The following is a 17,521-nucleotide window of genomic DNA, read 5'->3' as shown; positions in this document are numbered from 1 at the left end:
CAGAAAATCAGAAATGTGGGGCTGTGGAGCAGGGTTTGAGCAGAAAAGCAGGAATGAGGGGCTGTGGAGCAGGGTTTGAGCAGAAAATCAGATATGTGGGGCTGTGGAGCAGGGTTTGAGCAGAAAATCAGATATGTGGGGCTGTGGAGCAGGGTTTGAGCAGAAAAGCAGGAATGAGGGGCTGTGGAGCAGGGTTTGAGCAGAAATGTGGGGCTGTGGAGCAGGGTTTGAGCAGAAATGTGGAGCAGGGTTTGAGCAGAAAATGAGAACTGTGGGGCTGGTGGAGCAGAGTTTGAGCAGAAAAGCAGAAATGTGGGGCTGTGGAGCAGAGTTTGAGCAGAAAAGTAGAAACAGGGGGCTGTGGAGCAGAATTTTAGCAGAAAATCAGCAGTGAGGGGCTGTGGAGCACAGGTTTGACAGAAAAATCAGCCATGTGGGGCTGTGGAGGAGATTTTGAGCAGAAAGTCAGCCATGAGAGGCTGTGGAGCTGAGTTTTAGCAGAAAATCACCAGTGAGGGGCTGTGGAGCAAGGTTTTATGAGAAAATAAGAAATGAGGGGCTGTGGAGCAGAATTTTAGCAGAAAATCAACAGAAAATCAGCAGTAAGGGGCTGTGGAGTAGGGTTTTAGCAGAAAATCAGCAGTGAGGGGCTGTAGAGCAGAGGTTTGATAGAAAATCAGTAATGGTGGGCTGTGGAGCAGAGTTCTAGCAGAAAATCAGCCATGAGGGGCTGTGGAGCAGAGTTTTAATAAAAAAAAATAATCAATGAGGGGCTGTGAAGCAGAGTTTTAGCAGAAAAACAGCAATGAGGTGCTGTGAAGCTGAATTTTGACAGAAAATCATCAGTGAGGGTCTGTGGAGCACAAGTTTGAGAGAAAATCAGCAATGGGGGGCCATGGGGCAGAATTTTAGCAGAAAATCAGCCAGAGGGGCTCTGAACACAAGTTTTTCTGCTTGGAGGGAGCAGCTTTACAAATGCCAGATGCCAGCATGCCCAGGCACTGTGAAAAGCCAGGGTTTGGTCACTGCCAGGTTTTGGGGGGAGTAAAGCCACGAGGAGAAACATCACAGAGGTTCACAGAGGTTGGGAAGCACCCACCCAACTTGGTCAGCGTTCCCTGCCCATGGAATGAGGCTGGGACAACCATTTGATAAATCTTTAATCATCAATGTCGCTGCTGTTGGGGGACACGGAGGAGACAGAGGCACACCTTGATGCTTCACCCACCCCTTACCTTTTCTCTTGGCCTGGAGGAAGGAGGACAAAATCGGCTCTTTTCCACGCAGTGGAAAGGATGAGGCTCCTGCCCCTCATCCCGCACACCTGAGCCTGCAGATACCTGAGAGGGGACGAGCTGGGGCGGACGGGACGGGAGGGATGGAGGAAAGGAAGGAGAAAAGGAGGGAGGGAGAACAGGGCAGGAGCGGGCGCTGTGTTGCCTGGAGACCGCAAACACTGCCCGGGCCGGGTGTGCGGCGGGGCGGGGACGGCCACGGGAACTGAGCTTCTCCTTATCCCGAAGGACCGGGCGGGATGCTCAGGGCATGGCCAGGGCAAGGATCCCCCTCATCTGACAGAAATGATCCCCCTCACCTCGCAGAAAGAATCTCCACTGCTCTGGGGAAAGGATCTTCCTCACCTTGGGGAAAAGATCATCCTCACCTTCGGGAAAGGATCCCCATCACTTTGGGGATAGGATCCCCATCACCTTGGGGAATGAATCCCTACTGCTTTGGGGAAAGGATCCCCATCACTTTGGGGATAGGATCCCCATCACCTTGGGGAAAGGATCCCCATCACTTTGGGGAAAGGATCCCCATCATCTTGGGGATAGGATCCCCATCACCTTGGGGAAAATATCCTCCTCACCTTCGGGAAAGGATCTCCATTACCTTGGGGAAAGGATCCCCATCACTTTGGGGATAGGATCCCCATTACCTTGGGGAAAATATCCTCCTCACCTTCGGGAAAGGATCCCCATCCCCTCAGGGAAAGGATCCCCCTAACCTTGGGGAAAGGATCCCCCTCACTTTGGAGAAGAGATCCCCGTCACCTTCAGAAAACTAACCCAGCTCATGACCCTCAGCAGGACAAGACACGGGGAATGACTTACACAAACCAGCAAACTCTATGATGCAGCCTAAAATTTTAACCTTAGTTTTTATTAATAAGCCTTGAATTTTAATTATAAATGTTATTTTTAATAGTAATCCTCATTTTTAATAACTACTCTTACTTTTAAAATAATAACCCTTATCTTTTAAATAATAACCCTTATTTTAAAATCATAGTCCTTATTTTTTTTTAACAATTAGAGTGTTTTTAGCAGTAGATCAACTCTTTTTTTATGAGTGTTTAGCCTGATGATGTCCCTTTAAGCCAGGGCTACTCTGAAGTCCAACTCTTTCTTTCTCTCTCCACATTCTTTGACATTCAAAAGAGTAAAAAAAACTCTCTATGATGGATAGAGATTTTTTGACATTTTATTAAGAGTTTGCCCATTATGTTGATTTGATTACTTTCACTTTAATTACCCTAATTAGCCATCAAGATATAATTTAGCATTGCTGTCACATCGGGCCACAGGTGATATTGCCAGGAAAAGACTCAAGGGCACGACAGAAGCAGTTCTGAAATAGAAATCACATTAAAGGGAGCTGGGTTGATCAAATGCCTCTGCCCCTCCTTGGAGGCTCAGGCAGAGCTTGTGGGAATAAAATTGGGACTGGAGCCTCCGACAGAGCCTGGTCCAGGCTGCAAAAATCATTACCCATCATCTGACTCTGCTGCATGACTGAGTGGGCTGGAAGTTGCTTCCAGCCACGTTTTGCCCCGCAGATACAGAGAACGTGAGGATGGCATTGTCCTCCATCCATCATTTCCAGCTGGAAAAAGGCTGGTTTGGATAAAGATCCCGTGTGCTCCCTGATGTACATGGATGGTTTAGGGGATGCTGTGCTTGGCCAAAAAGGCAGCAGCCTCATGAAATGTCATTTTGTTGACTTTAGGTGAGAAAAACACAACCAATTTTATGTTACGTATCAAACTTAAATCAATTTAGGTTCTTAACTTTGGAGCTTGAAGGAATAAGAGGAGCAACATCTAAGGAGCTCAGTGGAAAAAGAGAATATTTCTCTGTGCCCTGGTGTGATCCCTGAGAGTGTGAGTGTTTAGACCTGTTGTTTTAAGAGGTGGAACCAGCAATGTCTCTTAAAGACTTACAGGTTCTTCTCAAGCCCCCAGACAATTTGCTGTGTGTCCTGTGGGGTAGATAAGACCAGCTCCTTTCCTAAAAGGGTCATAAAAACACAGGGGAGGGGAGGGAAATTGTGGCGATTTCTATCTAAACATTAAATATTAAGTCAGCTACACACTCATTAAATAGTAACTCTACTACAACAGCTCCTCGGGATGTCTCTGATTACTGATGAATTTTTAAAGGGAGGTGGATGGGGAGGGAGGAAATACAGAACAAGGTTGCAAACTTTATTTTTCTTGCTTTGCAGAGCAGGAGGTGCACAAACACATCTGCAACAGCCCTTCTCAGAGTCAGGGCTGAGAAATCTTGCACTTCTTTCTTTTAAAGGCTCTCAATTCCTGCAGTGGAACAAGTCCCTTCTCTAATGGCTGTTAAATGCCACGTGTAGCTATGGCTGAGGCTGAGAAACCAGCATTTTGGGGTTGAAAATTTGGCTTAAAAGGCAAAAAATTTGGCTTTCTTTGACAGAAAGGAGCATAATGAGGTGGGGTATTAATAATGTAAAAAAATCTTTGATTTATTTGATGACTGTTTTTCACTCTGAGCTGGACCTGGGCTGGAGAGCAGACACCAAATTCTGCTCTCTTTAGGCTGATGTGAACGACACCAAATTCTGTGCTCTTTATGCTGGTATAAACAACCCAAGTTCTGCTCTCTTTAGGCTGGTGTGAACATTCAGGCTGGGGAATGAAGATGTTTGTCCTAAATGATCTGGGCTGGGTGACCGGGTGCCCTCCCCACTGAAGCCCAGGAGCTCTGCTGGTGTGTGAAGCCACACGATGAAATTTCATCCCAAGGCATCTTTAGCTCCACGCCCTCAGTCTGTTGGGAGAGCTGGGCTGCAGGGAGCTCTGTTGTCAGCCTGAGGCAGGATCTCCTTCTCCTGTGGAGCGAATTTGCAGCCCTGGCATTGTGTCCCCATGTCCCAACAGCTGCTGCTGCTCCTTTAGGTCCCAGCAGAGTTCAAATGGAGACCTCTAAGAGTTGTCAGTGACAGATCTGCTTCCTAATGCTGTCTGGTAGGAAATATTCATTTTCAGGATGTTTTCAGTCTTTTAAGTGTGGTTTTTATCACAGAATCATTGAGGTTGGGAAAGATCTCCAAGATCAGAGTGCATCCTGTGCTCAATCCCCATCTCGTCACCAGCCCAGGGCACTGAGTGCCACGTCCTGTTCTTCCTTGGACACCTCCAGGGATGGGCACTCCAAACCTCCCTGGGCAGCCCCTTGTGAGGCCTGAGCACCCTTTCCATGGAGAAATTCCTGCTGTTGTCCAACCTGACCCTCCCCTGGCACACCTTGGGGCCGTTTACCCTCATCCTGTCCCTTTTTCCCTGTGAGCAGAGCCTGACACCCCTCCTATCAGGCAGTTGTGGAGAAAGAAGGTCCCCCCTAAGTCTCCTGTTCCCCAGGATTTTAAATTCCTATTAATAGAATATGTTAGATAGCTCTTCAGTCAAACCTTTCTGCTCACCAGGCAGTCACAACCTCCTGGGTGCATGAAGGTGTGTGGGCACAGAAAGCCAAGGTGATCTCTCCGTGCACTGGACTATTTTCATCTCTGCTCACCCAATAAGACTGACAACGCAAAGGATTGCAGGGATCCTCCTTAAGGAGCAGGATTAAGATGCACTTGAGCGAGATTACAAGAAAAGTGTGCTTGTTCCATTAGAAAAAAGGAATAATCCCTTTGTTTATGTTCTGGAGATTAAAGCAGTGACAGCAAAAAGCACCCGGAGGTCACCACACACAGACTTTGCTGGCTGGGCTATGACTCTGGGATTCAGCTGTGCAGAATTTAATCCATCCTCCTTGTGCTGGGAGTTCTGCAGTGGCTCCATGTGAGGCAGGGAAGTGGCTCTGCCTATTCCACAGGCACAAAGCTTGTGCTTGACCAGGAGTAAAAATCTGTGGGGTGCATGAAGGAGGTTCCCCTATGATGTTTGTGGTGTTCCCTTAGGATGGTCACGCACCTGCCTTCCCCTCTGATGCTGCATCCTCTGATATAAAGGCTCGAGGGTAGAAATTTCCAGCTGAAATCACAGAATTATGAGGTTGGAAAAGGCTTCCAAAATCATCAAATCCAACCTGTGACCAATCACCACCTTGTCACCCAGACCAGAGCTCTGAGTCCTTGCCTGTCACACTACGACACGAAATAACTCACACATGGACGCCAGAGGTAAAAGAACCAAAAGAAAGATTTTATTATAGAATTCTAAAAGTGACAGTGGATTGGAGGGTGAAATTGCCACCTCTCCAACCACACTGGTCAAACCAACATCCATCAATTCTCTCCACCCACAAAGAAGAATGAAAAACAATCATTATTTACATGGACGGTGTGAGAAAATTCAGTAGAAATATGTAAACATCAGAAGGCATAGAAAACTTTTAGAAGAACTTTAAAACTCTCAAAAGAACAGGGCAACACTTGTCCAGTCATTAAATTGGTGTTTAAGAGAGCTCTCAAACATGTGGGTGGAAGGTGGCCCAGGCCAGAGAAATTTTATCCTGGTCATTTTATAATCTGACCCAGTCCCTCAGGATCTGGGTGAACAAAACAAAATTCACTCCCTGTAATCTTGTCCTTTCCTACTCTGAGTGATTCCACTGGAATTTCCCAGCCTGCCTTTGCAAGTCCAGGATTTTCTAGATGGAAAGTGCTGAAATCAGGAGCAGTTGGGCCATGTATGACTGAGGACCAAGACCAACCTCTGGGTATCCAAACACTCCAACATCCCAGACTTCCCACCCTCATAATTAGGCTGTTTTTCCATCTGGCTCAGCACCTCTGTGGCCAGTGAGTGACATTGGAACAGCTTTGTTTGAACAAATTCCTCAATATGTCAAGCAAGGAGCATTCCAAAAAAATAGCTGTGCCCTCTGCTTCTGTTCTTCCCAGTACAAAGTGACAAAGTCATCACATTTCTGTGGTGTGATGTGTTATTTGCCATGTTTATTTAGGTTAGAAGCATTTGAGGCTGAGGAAGTGATGAGTTTGATGGGCTGAGCCTCAGAAGTGACTCCCAGCACTGCTGAAACTCAGAATAACCATGAGGGATAAAAGAAGGGAAGCTGTTAATGTTGCCAGCTGAAATTAAACACTGTTAACCAGCCTGCTTCCTCCCTCCTCTGTTAATACTGAAGCTTTCTGCTCTTATTTCCCCTCATTCCTTCCCTGCTTTCCAAACAAACAGGGATAAGGGGATGTTGTTAAGGGATAACTTGTTTGGTGCTGCTGTTTCCAAATCATCTGGGCCTGCAGTAAGTTTATCAAGCAGCCATGGCAACATCAATCACCCAGAAAAATAGCACAGAGTGAAATGACTTTTCAAAATGTCGTTGGTATAATTATCATCTTGGCCATTACATTAAATGCCACCATTTATAACTGTTATGTTTAAGTATGCAAACAGTAATTAACTTGGTAATGAACTGAGGACCCCTGTGCCTCTCTTCCCTCAGCTAATTTGCATGTTAATTATCATTAGCAACCAGGGAAACAAGTTATAAACAGCTTAATTAGCAGCTTAATCATTTTTACAAGAAAACGTGCTGCACTTTGATACACGAGCAAGAGTTGGATTAATGAAGTCAGACGAGGGAGTTCTCCCTGTGCTGGTCCTGCTGCAGTGCTGGGCTTGTTTTGGGTTCGTTTTGGGCAATTTGGGGCTCCCAGATGTGCCCTTACACACCCCTGTGCACACTTAGGCTCTGGGCACCCTTGCACAAGGCTCTCTCAGCCTTCCTGATTGGTATCTACTTAAGAAATCCTCAACTTCCTAATAAAAACTAATTTACTTTACTTTTACCCCCATTTTGTTTCCTTTTTGGCAGAAATTTTCTGTTGATTTAATGGAAAATTTAAATATATTTTGATAATTTCGATATAATTTGATTCTTTGGTTTTCGGGGTTTTTTTGTTTCTTCATTTGTTTGGGGTTTTTTTTTGCAGGTGGTTACACTTCCATCCCACAACTACACTATAAATAATAATTATATTATTTATATTCTAATATAAATAATATCCAGCTCACATGCATTTAGAATAATTTTTTTTCTTCTTTTTAAGGTTTTTTTAAAATTACGCTCAGAAGTTAAACAGAGAGCTGGAATTGGGTCTTAAGGACATAATAATTAAAGGAAGGCAAATCCAAACAAGAAGGAGAAATGCAAGCTGTGGTTTGTAGGTGGTGCTGCCCACTCTGTCTGGTGGCAGGTGCAGTGACCTATTTGGATTTAGGAGATTTTTCCAAGATCCTGGATGGGTAAAATCTCCAGATGAGGCTCAGCCAGTTTTTATCCCTTGGACAAAATGTCATTCTGGGAATTGTCTCACATTACCCTGCCAAGAGCGCTTCTCACTGGATCAGGAGTGAATAATTTGATGGAAAGCAGCAGGAATTTTGTCCTAAGATGAGAACACATTATCCGAGGAGATTGTGGGATCTGTCACCAGGCATTTTGGGAATGGGTCAGATAAACATCTGTAGGAGAGGGTTTGGACATTCTTGCTGCTGATTCAGGACAGCAGGGCGGACCTGGAGCCTGGAACCAGCCGCTTCCCGGGATGTGGCTGCAGAGCATCCCTGCTGTTCCATCGGGACATTTGGGATCCCGAAAAATCCCTTTCACCGCAGCTTTCAGCCCAGTTCAGGGCTGCATTACCTATCCCACGGGAATCCAGGGATTCTCTGCAGCAAGGTGAAGATTCCCGTGGTCATGACGCGTGAAGAAATAGGGGTTTGTGCCCAAATTCGGCTGAAGAGGTGGCACAGCCTCGATTGTCACCCCTGGTCCCGCAGGGCCACCCCTGCCATGCGGGGTCCTCGCCAGCAGGGGGGGCCAGCGCACCGCCCGAAAGGGCCGCAATGGGCCCCTTTGGGAACAGCCCCTCAATTATTAATTATTTTTATTTTTTATTAACACAGAACCAGGAAGCTGCCGCTGCCTTGTGGGTTCAGCGCACGGAACTCGCACCAAAAGGCTGCTTGCAAAATCCTGATTTTTCTATCCAGAATGAAGGAGTTAATTTTGGGGGCTCAAATGCCTTAAATGTCTTTGCTTCTTCATTTTTTCTTTTAATTTTTTTTTTTTCCGCTGACAGAAAGGTTTTGATTTTTGACATTTGAATTTACCTACTGGCACATCACTGGCCTTTATTAATTCAAGGGAGTCTGTAAGGATGGGTAAAAATCTGAAAGTCCCCAGCTCAGACAGGCAGAATGTGGCTATGAAGGGTACAGTGAAAAACTGCAGTCCTGGGAGGTTAATGTGTAATTTTAGCAAAGAAAAGACAGTGCATGCTGGAAAGGGAAGGAATTGTTGCATGAGACAAGAGTGGAGTGCTCCAAGCAGCTCCAGAGCCCTGCATGGCTCGGGAAGGGGGCAAAGGGGGGATTTACAGCAGCTGAGGGGCAGCCCCGTGTGTTTTATCTGCTCTGCCACTGCCCCCATCATTTCCTAGCGAGGGGCACTGCCCCTGAAATGGCAGCCAGCAAAGACAGAGCTTCCTGTGCTATGTTCCATAAATTCTTTATCAGCTCTGTAATCAGAGAGCGTGGCTGGATGTTGATTTTGTTACGGTACCTGGAGCGAATCTCTATATGTTAATTTAAAGCCATAAAACTACAGCTTAGGGTTTCGGCGTCCTAATTGAAACTTCCTCTTCTTGGAGGCATTCATTCTGCTGCAGAGGAATAATAATCATGGGGAAAGAAAGGGAGATCCAGATAAAATGAGAGGGCATTGTTCCCAGGAGCCCATAAATGCCAGGGAAATTCCGGCACGTGGTGCCCAGCACATGGATCCCCACTGGACTTTCTGTTGGATTTTACCAGCAGTAAAAGCCCCATGAAATTTATTATCAGAAATGTGGGGTTTGGTCTTTTCCTCCTCGTTTGCACTGTCACTGCCTGGGGAGCACCAGAGCTGGGGGCACAGCCAGGCCCAAGTCGTGGTTGTGTCATTTCATTTTCCTGTTGACATCTGGCTCTTCTGTGGAGACGCTCACCAGAAGCAGAATATTTGTTCTCAAAGTGTTGCAACCAGTCCAGGCAGTCACTGACAGCTGCAGATCATGGCCTGAAAGTCTCTCACCCCTCAGCCAAGAGTGGGATGGGAGCATCACCCAAGGGAAGGGTACAGAGGGCGGGTGGCTGCTCCAGGGTGGGCACTGGGCTCCCTCCTGTTGTTCTGTTATTTCCTCAAGCTCAAGGTGTAAGTTCTGCTCTTCTGCACCCTCCAACCTCAGGGTTCTGTGTCCAAAAACCCCATTAAAGCCCAGGCAGGGTGTGGGACCTCATGATTGGAAGCAAAGCAGGAAGGATAAGACAGCAGCAGCTGCCAGACTGGGAGCCAAGGGCTGGAGCAGATCAAAGGCAAAACTAAATTATAGATTGATAGATGCCTTTACTTTATAAGTTATTAAGCACCAGGTAACAGGTTAGATTAATATTGTGCCTGGAGGTTTCTTTTTTGCTTCTTTTTTTTCTCCCTCTCTTTCTCCTTTTTTTAAAAATTGGAGAAAACAAAATATTTTTCTAATTAAGTAAATCTACAGTGCTTGCTAATGGGGCCCGTCTGTGTGCTTGTCAGGGCACAGGGAGAGCTGGAATAATGATTTTATTTTTTCATTAAATAGAATTATAGGCAGTTACTCAAAGCAACTGTGAGTCTAATTGAAAGAAAACCATTTCTTCTTAATTTACTTTCACGGTTCTGGATGATAAAAGAGTGCGTTCGCTGGAAAATTAAATAAAAAACACAACATGAGGAAGCTTGAAATAATGCTGCTCAGGCACAGGTGGGAAGAGGCAGCACAGCAGTTTTCCTGCTTGTTATTAGTGCAGATACCAGAGCTTCCTCTTACACCCAAAAAGTGCATTTTTACTTCCTAAGCTTTCCTTTCAATTTCCCATTTCCATTCCCAGGACATCCCTTTGTTTTCCAGTTTCCAATCCACCATGATGACCATGTAAGCTCAGGGTTAGATTTCCCCTCTCCCCCCATGCATGGCAGCAGTTTTTGCTTGTACCCCAGAGATTCCTGGCCAGTTCAGGCACTGGGATCACTGGGATCAGTGGATCTCTGGGATCAGCAGGAGTGGCTGGGATGTTAGCAGGGGATGTGGGGAACAGCCCAGGACAGGGCAGGGCTGTGCTGCCCAAGCCCTGAAACCACCGTGTGTGAGTCTGGGAGAAGCCAGGTAGGGAATTCAGCTTGGAGAGGGAATTAGAGCCACTGCAGGAGTTATTCCAGGGGCAGAGCAGGAGGTGGGTCTGTGTAAGGACGAGTTCCAGGGTGTGAAGTCACATCTAAGAGGGGGCCTGGGTCTGGGAACTGCAACAGGGCTCTGCAAACACTGCCCAGGTGAAGGCACAGCCCAGGATTCCTTCTCCTTCTCCTTCTCCTTCTCCTTCTCCTTCTCCTTCTCCTTCTCCTTCTCCTTCTCTTCTCCTTCTCCTTCTCCTTCTCCTTCTCCTTCTCCTTCTCCTTCTCCTTCTCCTTCTCCTTCTCCTTCTCCTTCTCCTCCTCCTTCTCCTCCTTCTCCTCCTTCTCCTCCTTCTCCTCCTTCTCCTCCTTCTCCTCCTTCTCCTCCTTCTCCTCCTTCTCCTCCTTCTCCTTCTCATCCTCCTTTCCTCAGCTCCAAGCACCAGCCTTTGGGCTCCAAGGGCACCTGGGATTTCTCAGAATCTCATGGATTGCTCAGATTTCTGTTCTCTCAGTGGCCAGGAAAGGTTTGCCTGTGCCTTTCTCAGCCTTGAGTGGCCACAGAAACCTCCAGGCTTGTGGGGAGTTGCCCAGCACGGGCACGGGAGGGGTTAAAGAAATGGGAACTGATGAATTCCATGGCGAGGGTCCCTCCCTGGCCCTGGTGCCACATCTGGCAGGGTCACAGCAGCAGGGCCCGGCTGCAGCAGGAGGAGAGGGTCTGTTTCCACTAACCAGTTCTGCTACTTCTTACACTAAGTACTTCCTAAAGAAGGCCTGGGATAAGGTTTCACCGGGGCTGCTGTTAGATTTACGGGGATCCCATTTGCTCCAGCTCTTGGATTCACTCAGGCCGGGACAAGATTAAAACCAACCTTTCAATTTCCTTTTTTTTTTCTTTAGGAAATGAACTGTGGCTTTTCTGCTAATGAAAGTGCAGAGACACTGAACTCATTCAGGGTCTCTGCTGGCTCTGGGTGTGTTTGATGTGTCTTCAAGGTGCACCTGAAGGAAACAAGAAGTTAAGGCAACTCTTGGCAATTAGCACTGACCATTATTTTCTGCCTTTTATCAATGCCTGTGCATATAAGGAAGCCAGAGCAGCGCTTGGAGTTGTCACTTTGGGAAATGTTTAGTCTTGTCTGTTTGAAAATAGGATAAAGAAAATGTGAAACTTTCCACAAAACAAAGCTCTGTATCCAGATGCCTTCTGTATCTTCCTGTGAGGCTGAAAAATCTGTTTAATTCCAGTTTCATCTTCATGCTGTTCATACAAAACTCAAGAAATAATTTCAAAAGAAAATTGGAATCTGCTCTTCTCCTTCTCCCGAAATATTTCTAAGGAATGGTGTTTGTAATTGAGAAGAGCTTTTCCTTACAAACTCTTCTGCTGCTGATGCCATGAGGCTTTCCAAGGGAAAGAACTTCCCTGTGATACCTGTGATCAGCTGTGTCTTGGATCAGGATGATTCAGAGCAATGGGACAAGATATTTATATTTTTCCCACCAGCAGTTTTAGCTGGGAATTTTCTGACAAAAAGGGTTTTCATTGCTAAGTGCTGGTTCAGCCAAAATTATTTTTCTTCCATCTCATTCCCAGAAAACACTGCCTCCATTGTTTCCTTCTGCTGCTGGAGGATCTGGGCCTCTGGGATCAATGGTTCCAGTGCTGTCCCAGCACAAGCATTTTCCTCCCTTTGGAAAATATGAAGCCTTCCAGGTAGTCTGGAGGAGAACTGGACACCATAAAAATCCCCATGGAGGCAAAGGAGCTGGGATTTTGAGATCCAGATGAACTCTGGCTTGAGTCTCATTTGCAGAGGACTTGCCAAAAGAAGGCTGTTGGGGTTTTTTTTTTGTTTATTTATTTTTCCTCAGTATCTGAAAGGATGGGGTCAGGTAAAGAAAATCCCCAGTCAATGAGCCCACTGTGTATTACTGTGATAATTAAAACTGGGAGGAACCATCACCAGGCCCTTGGAATTTTTTAGGTTTGGGAGCACACTTCAGTCCATGTTAGAGGAACTGAAATGAAGAAATGCTGCTGAATCTCCCATTTTTATTAATGTAGAGGCTCCCCTGGTTCTGAACATCCCAGTGAAGTGCTCTGAGGAAGAACCAGTGTCCTGGGAACTGCCTGATAAATGCTTCTTTCTAAAGAAATATTTTTTCCCACCAAACTCTTTAATACCTTCCTAATCTGAAGGACAATTTTTCTCCTCTATAATCACTATATTAAAATTTAATACAGAGTATTAATATAACATACTTAATGGCAACCTGAATATTATTCTGGACATATCTGCACTCCAAAAGTTTGGGAGCTTGAACAGGAGAGGATTTAACTCTTCCCAGGCTCATGGGGGTGGCAAAAGTGTTTTTGTTGCTGCCATACAGAGCAGGGCTGGGAATTTTGTTGGCAGGTGGCAAGCAGGGAATGTGTCCTCTTATTTTGTCTGCTGGGGTCATTTCTGTTCTGGAAAATGTTCCTTGTAAGCCTATTTTTGTAGGGAATTTAGAAGAGAAGAGAGAGAGACGGTGCAGCTGTTGTGGAGGCTGTTACTGAAGTGTCTGTGTTCAGTCATGGCAGGGTGGAGGATGGAGAAGTTTGGACATCCCTAAAAAGAGATAACTGAGGAATAGAAAAAGAAATTTTCTATTCAGCAGCGTGGCTGTTACCTGTCCCCACAGCTCCTGGGCTGTGGCTGGGGGAGTGGGAGTTCCATGCAGGACTCTTAAGTGTGGAAAAAAGAAACACTTTCCCACCTTTCTCCTTGTGTCTTTTCTCCCTGTGCTTCTGCAGGCAGCAGATTCTCAAGATCTTGTGCTTTGCTCTTCCTGGAGATGGCTCAGTCTCACCACGGAGCCTTAAAATGATGAGATTGGCTTCAACCCGCAAGATTACTGTCGAAAGATTGTTTTAAAATTTGGGGTTTTGAAGGTTTGTATTTCTAATGTTCAACCTGTGGTCCACAATTTGCTGTAAAGGAAAATTCAATTAACTTGTAAACACAGCCAGGCAAAAGCTCTGGCTTGATGCAAAGTGCTGAAACTCAAGGTAAAAGTCTGTGTGGCTGACAAAGCCATAAAACCTCAGATCCACTTAGAGGAAAGAACACAGGAAACAAATATTTCCATGCAGGTTTGGTTCTGTGGGTCCCTTTTTGCAGGAGTGGCTTTGTGAGGGGCTAAAAATGGTGAGAGTCAGGGCTTTTTTTACAGCGTGTTTTAACAGAGTCACTAGGTAAAATATTCTCACCTGGAAAGAAGTCTGTGCTGAGGTGGAGGGAGGGGAAAGAAATTGGAAAAAGAAAATAAAGCAGCAGGCAGTGGGTGGCAAAAGGGAGCGGGGGACACAGCGGTGAGTGTGAGGGATGACTTGGAAAGGAGAGGGATGCTATTGAGGAACAGCAGTAGGAAGGAAAAGGGGGGAGCTGAGGGGAAAAGCAGGAGACATGGTAAGTTAAGTAAATTCACATTTATTTCTGCAAGAATTTGCTTCAAACGCTCTTCCTGCCCTCGCTGAACGCGCGGTGTTTGGACGCCCTCCACGCCAGGGGAACAAAACGGCTCTGTTGGAGCGCTGGGGGTGAAGCCCCGGTCACGGGCACGGCCGGGCTCCTGTGCCCCACCTGAGCAGCACATGGAGCTCCTCCAGAGCTCCCCAGAGCCCCTGGGCCGGGCTGCAAAACCCAACCCCGCTGCTGATTATCTCCAAGAGCTCCCTGGAGGAGCTGGTTCTGAGCCCTGCTCACCTCCCAGTCGTCCTGGTGGTGTTTAAATTCAGAACGGGCACGTCAGGGCCACGCAGCCGAAATCCCATCCCAGCGTGCCAGGGAGATGTGCTCAGAGATGCTCCCTGGTTAATGGAGGATATCAGAGCAAATGAAAGGCTTTTCAGCACCAAGGAGGACAGCAGGGCTTGCCCCAGCTCCCCTCCCTGCTCACAGATATGTCCCAGCTCCTTGGGACTACAACCAGGCCATTGTTCTGGGCCAGGGGGAGCTGCAGGGAACAATGGGAGACATTGTGGGCTCTGCTGCTGGGGGTTTTTGAACGTGTGTTGTGCTGTGGGGGCTCAGAGCATCTGCAGAGTGACTGTGGAGATGTTTCTGCACAGGCCTGAGGAGGCTCCTTCACACAAATCCCTGTTGGAACCAGGACTTTCCACTCCTGCGTGTTCTCAGCTCTAATGGCTCCTCTGGACAAAAGCTGCAGGCCTTTAATGATCATCATTTGCAATATTTTACCTGCCATGGACCCCAGTGGGTGGCATGGCAGTTGCTGTGGGCATATTCCACAGGCCAGCAGTATTAGCATTATATTTATATATTTTTTTTTTAATTAAAATGGGTTGTTGTTGTTCTGGGCCACTCTTATTAATCTGTTATTTTTAAGTGTAAGATCTTCCTTAGAATACATTGTGTAATGGTATTTAAGAAAAGAGCTGATCCACTTTCTATGTCCATTACAAAGTACATTTTACTGCTACAGACCCATTAGTTTTTTATGCAGGAGAGCTTTAATTTTAAAGAAATTTTAGAGATTTCATTTGAAGTCCCCTGCTGAATTTATTTGGCTTTATTAGCTGCAGTAGAAGGCTTTGACAGATAAATCCTGAGTTGCTTTCTGAGCTGGGAGCACCATCCCACCCACATTAGCTGGAAGAGAACCTTTCAGGAACACCAGCGTGACTGGCCAGTGGTCTGAATTAAATTGAATGTTTCATCCAGTGCAAGTCTTGGTTCCTGTAACAGGAACCCTCCTTCCAAAGGGTAAATTTTCCCTTTGGGATTTAGGATCTGCTGGAATTTTGAACCAGGGGCTCCCACCCTGTATCTCTGGTGCTGGCAGTGATGCCAAGCCAGGAGTACCATGGTTTTCTAGGAGAGGAGAATGTGAAGGGGGTGTTTTTAGGATTTTTTTTCTCTGTGTGTTGATGTTTTTTATTACTTGGGTTTTTGTTGTTTTGGTGTGTTTTTTTTTGGGGTTTTTTTTTTGGTTTTTTTTTGGGAAGGGCAGCTGATTTATCCAAGTTCACCACTGCCAGGGGCTCCTCTAGCCAGGGATGCTCTGAATGATCTGGAAGAAATCAGAAGTTTCTACCTAAATTTCTGATTTATTATCAGAATAACTGATCAGTAACTTCTCAGCTAACTGATAACTTTAATAACTCAAAAACGGAATAATTATCAGTTACTCAAGGTGGAACAGGCTGAAACAAGGGGTGCTCCTCGTGCCATTTATCTGTAAGTTCCTGGTGGGCCCTGCTAACCCAGCCTCCAGCTGGCTGACATTTCCCACACGTTCAGGGTGTCCCCCCAAGATGTTCTCCAATTAGTCACCATCACTCACAATCTGTTTTCCATATTCACCCACAGTTTACAGTCAGGCAGAGGAGCACAATGGCAGCACAGCTGCTCCCAGCCAGACACAAAGGTTATGGCTCTGTGTACATAAGCAAGCTGTGAAAGTTCCAGTCCCAGCCACCCAGCCCCTTCACCCTCCTGTGCTTTTAAAAGCCAACAGAAGCAGAGACAAACAGTGAGTGCTCCTCTCGTCTCAGCCCTGGAAAAACATTTGGAAGCATGGAGGGAAAGGAGGGATTTTTGTTTTTCTAATTTGATTCCCATTGCTGCAGCTGCAGCCAAAACCTTTGGGTTCTGGAAAAAGTTCAGAAAGTGCTGCTTTTTGGAAGAGGTCGTGTTTATTGGAAAATTACATCTTGCCCAGTAAAAACTGACAGTATAAGTACTCCAGTCTATTAAAAGCTACAGAAGACACAGTTAAGAGTTGATTTAATGATTGCTGCAGATGGGGTTTGGGAATTTAGAGCCCTGGCATTGGTGAGTTGGGTTGGAGACTGTGTTCTGGGAACACAGAAACCATCATTGTCGTATTTGTCACCCCTCTCATCCACACTCGTGCCTAAACCAGAACCAACTGCCACAAGCAGGCTCTGCCTGGTGACTTGTAGGAAGTTTTTCCTGAAGGAAAAGGTGTCAGGGATCAACACAGCAGCTCAGTGGGAGCAGCGGGCACAGCACAGCTGAGGGAGCCCAAAGCTGGCAGACCTGGGATCCTATTCTGGGAGCAGACTCTGGCTCAGACTGGGGCACGACCCCGTGAAGTTTCCTGGAACTCCTTGGACTATGGAACAAAAATACGTTGTGGAAAGAGAGGAACTGCTGCCCCAGAGATGTTAGACCTGACCTAAACCCCATCAGAATGTCGCGAGCTGTAGGCAGTGTTTGAACTGAGCCCTTAAAACACAACTGCTCCATGGCAGAGCTCTCCATGGAGGGAGGAAGTTCCCATCCAAACCTGGCTCTCCAGGGAAGGTCTCTTTCTCTAGTTCTGCCCATGAAGAAAGGAACAGCCTTCTCCTTTGCTCAGGGAATCCTCCCATTCCTTTTCCCCCCGCCGTCAGGTCTCTGCAGAGCAGTGGAAACCCAGAACAGCTCGGGTGATTTGCACGGCTCTCACACACATCCCACATCTGCCTCCTGCCATTCTGCTCAGCCACACCCCACTGGGAAGGTGTGTGAGCCTTGAGGCCCTGGAGGCCTCTGCAGCTGTGCCAGATGTTTGAGTCCAGCCCAGCCCTGCTGATTTCCTCCTTCAGTTTCAGCCCCTGCACTTGCTGCAGTGGTGTCCACTGTCTTTGGGCTTTGCCCCTCTGACAAACTTCTCACCTCGAATTTGCCTGGTGCCCTCAGCCTGTGGGTTGGGCTGGAACAGCAGGTGCTTGTGCCAGGGGAGTGGAAGGGCTGTGAAGCTCAGTGCTTTGCTTCTGGGGTTTATTGGCTGGAGACTGACTGAGATTCCAGTACCCAACCCGGTACTGGATCACCCACAGCTGCCCAGGAATTCTCTCTTCCCACTTCACTGGCTCCTGAGGCCTGGAGAGAGTGGATAGAGACTTCGTGTGCTTGTGAGAGGAGCTGCATCCCTCAGCATCAGCTGCAGTTTCCCTCCAGCCAGCAGAAAGTGTGTGAGTGTGTGTTTGTGTGTGTGTGTGTGTGTGTGTGTAAAGATCTTCATGT

This window comes from Vidua chalybeata, chromosome 22 (assembly GCF_026979565.1).
Source record: "Vidua chalybeata isolate OUT-0048 chromosome 22, bVidCha1 merged haplotype, whole genome shotgun sequence".
In the NCBI taxonomy this organism is placed as follows: Eukaryota; Metazoa; Chordata; class Aves; order Passeriformes; family Viduidae; genus Vidua; species Vidua chalybeata.
The sequence above is the reverse complement of the archived record's forward strand: the minus strand, read 5'-3'. Positions refer to the sequence as shown.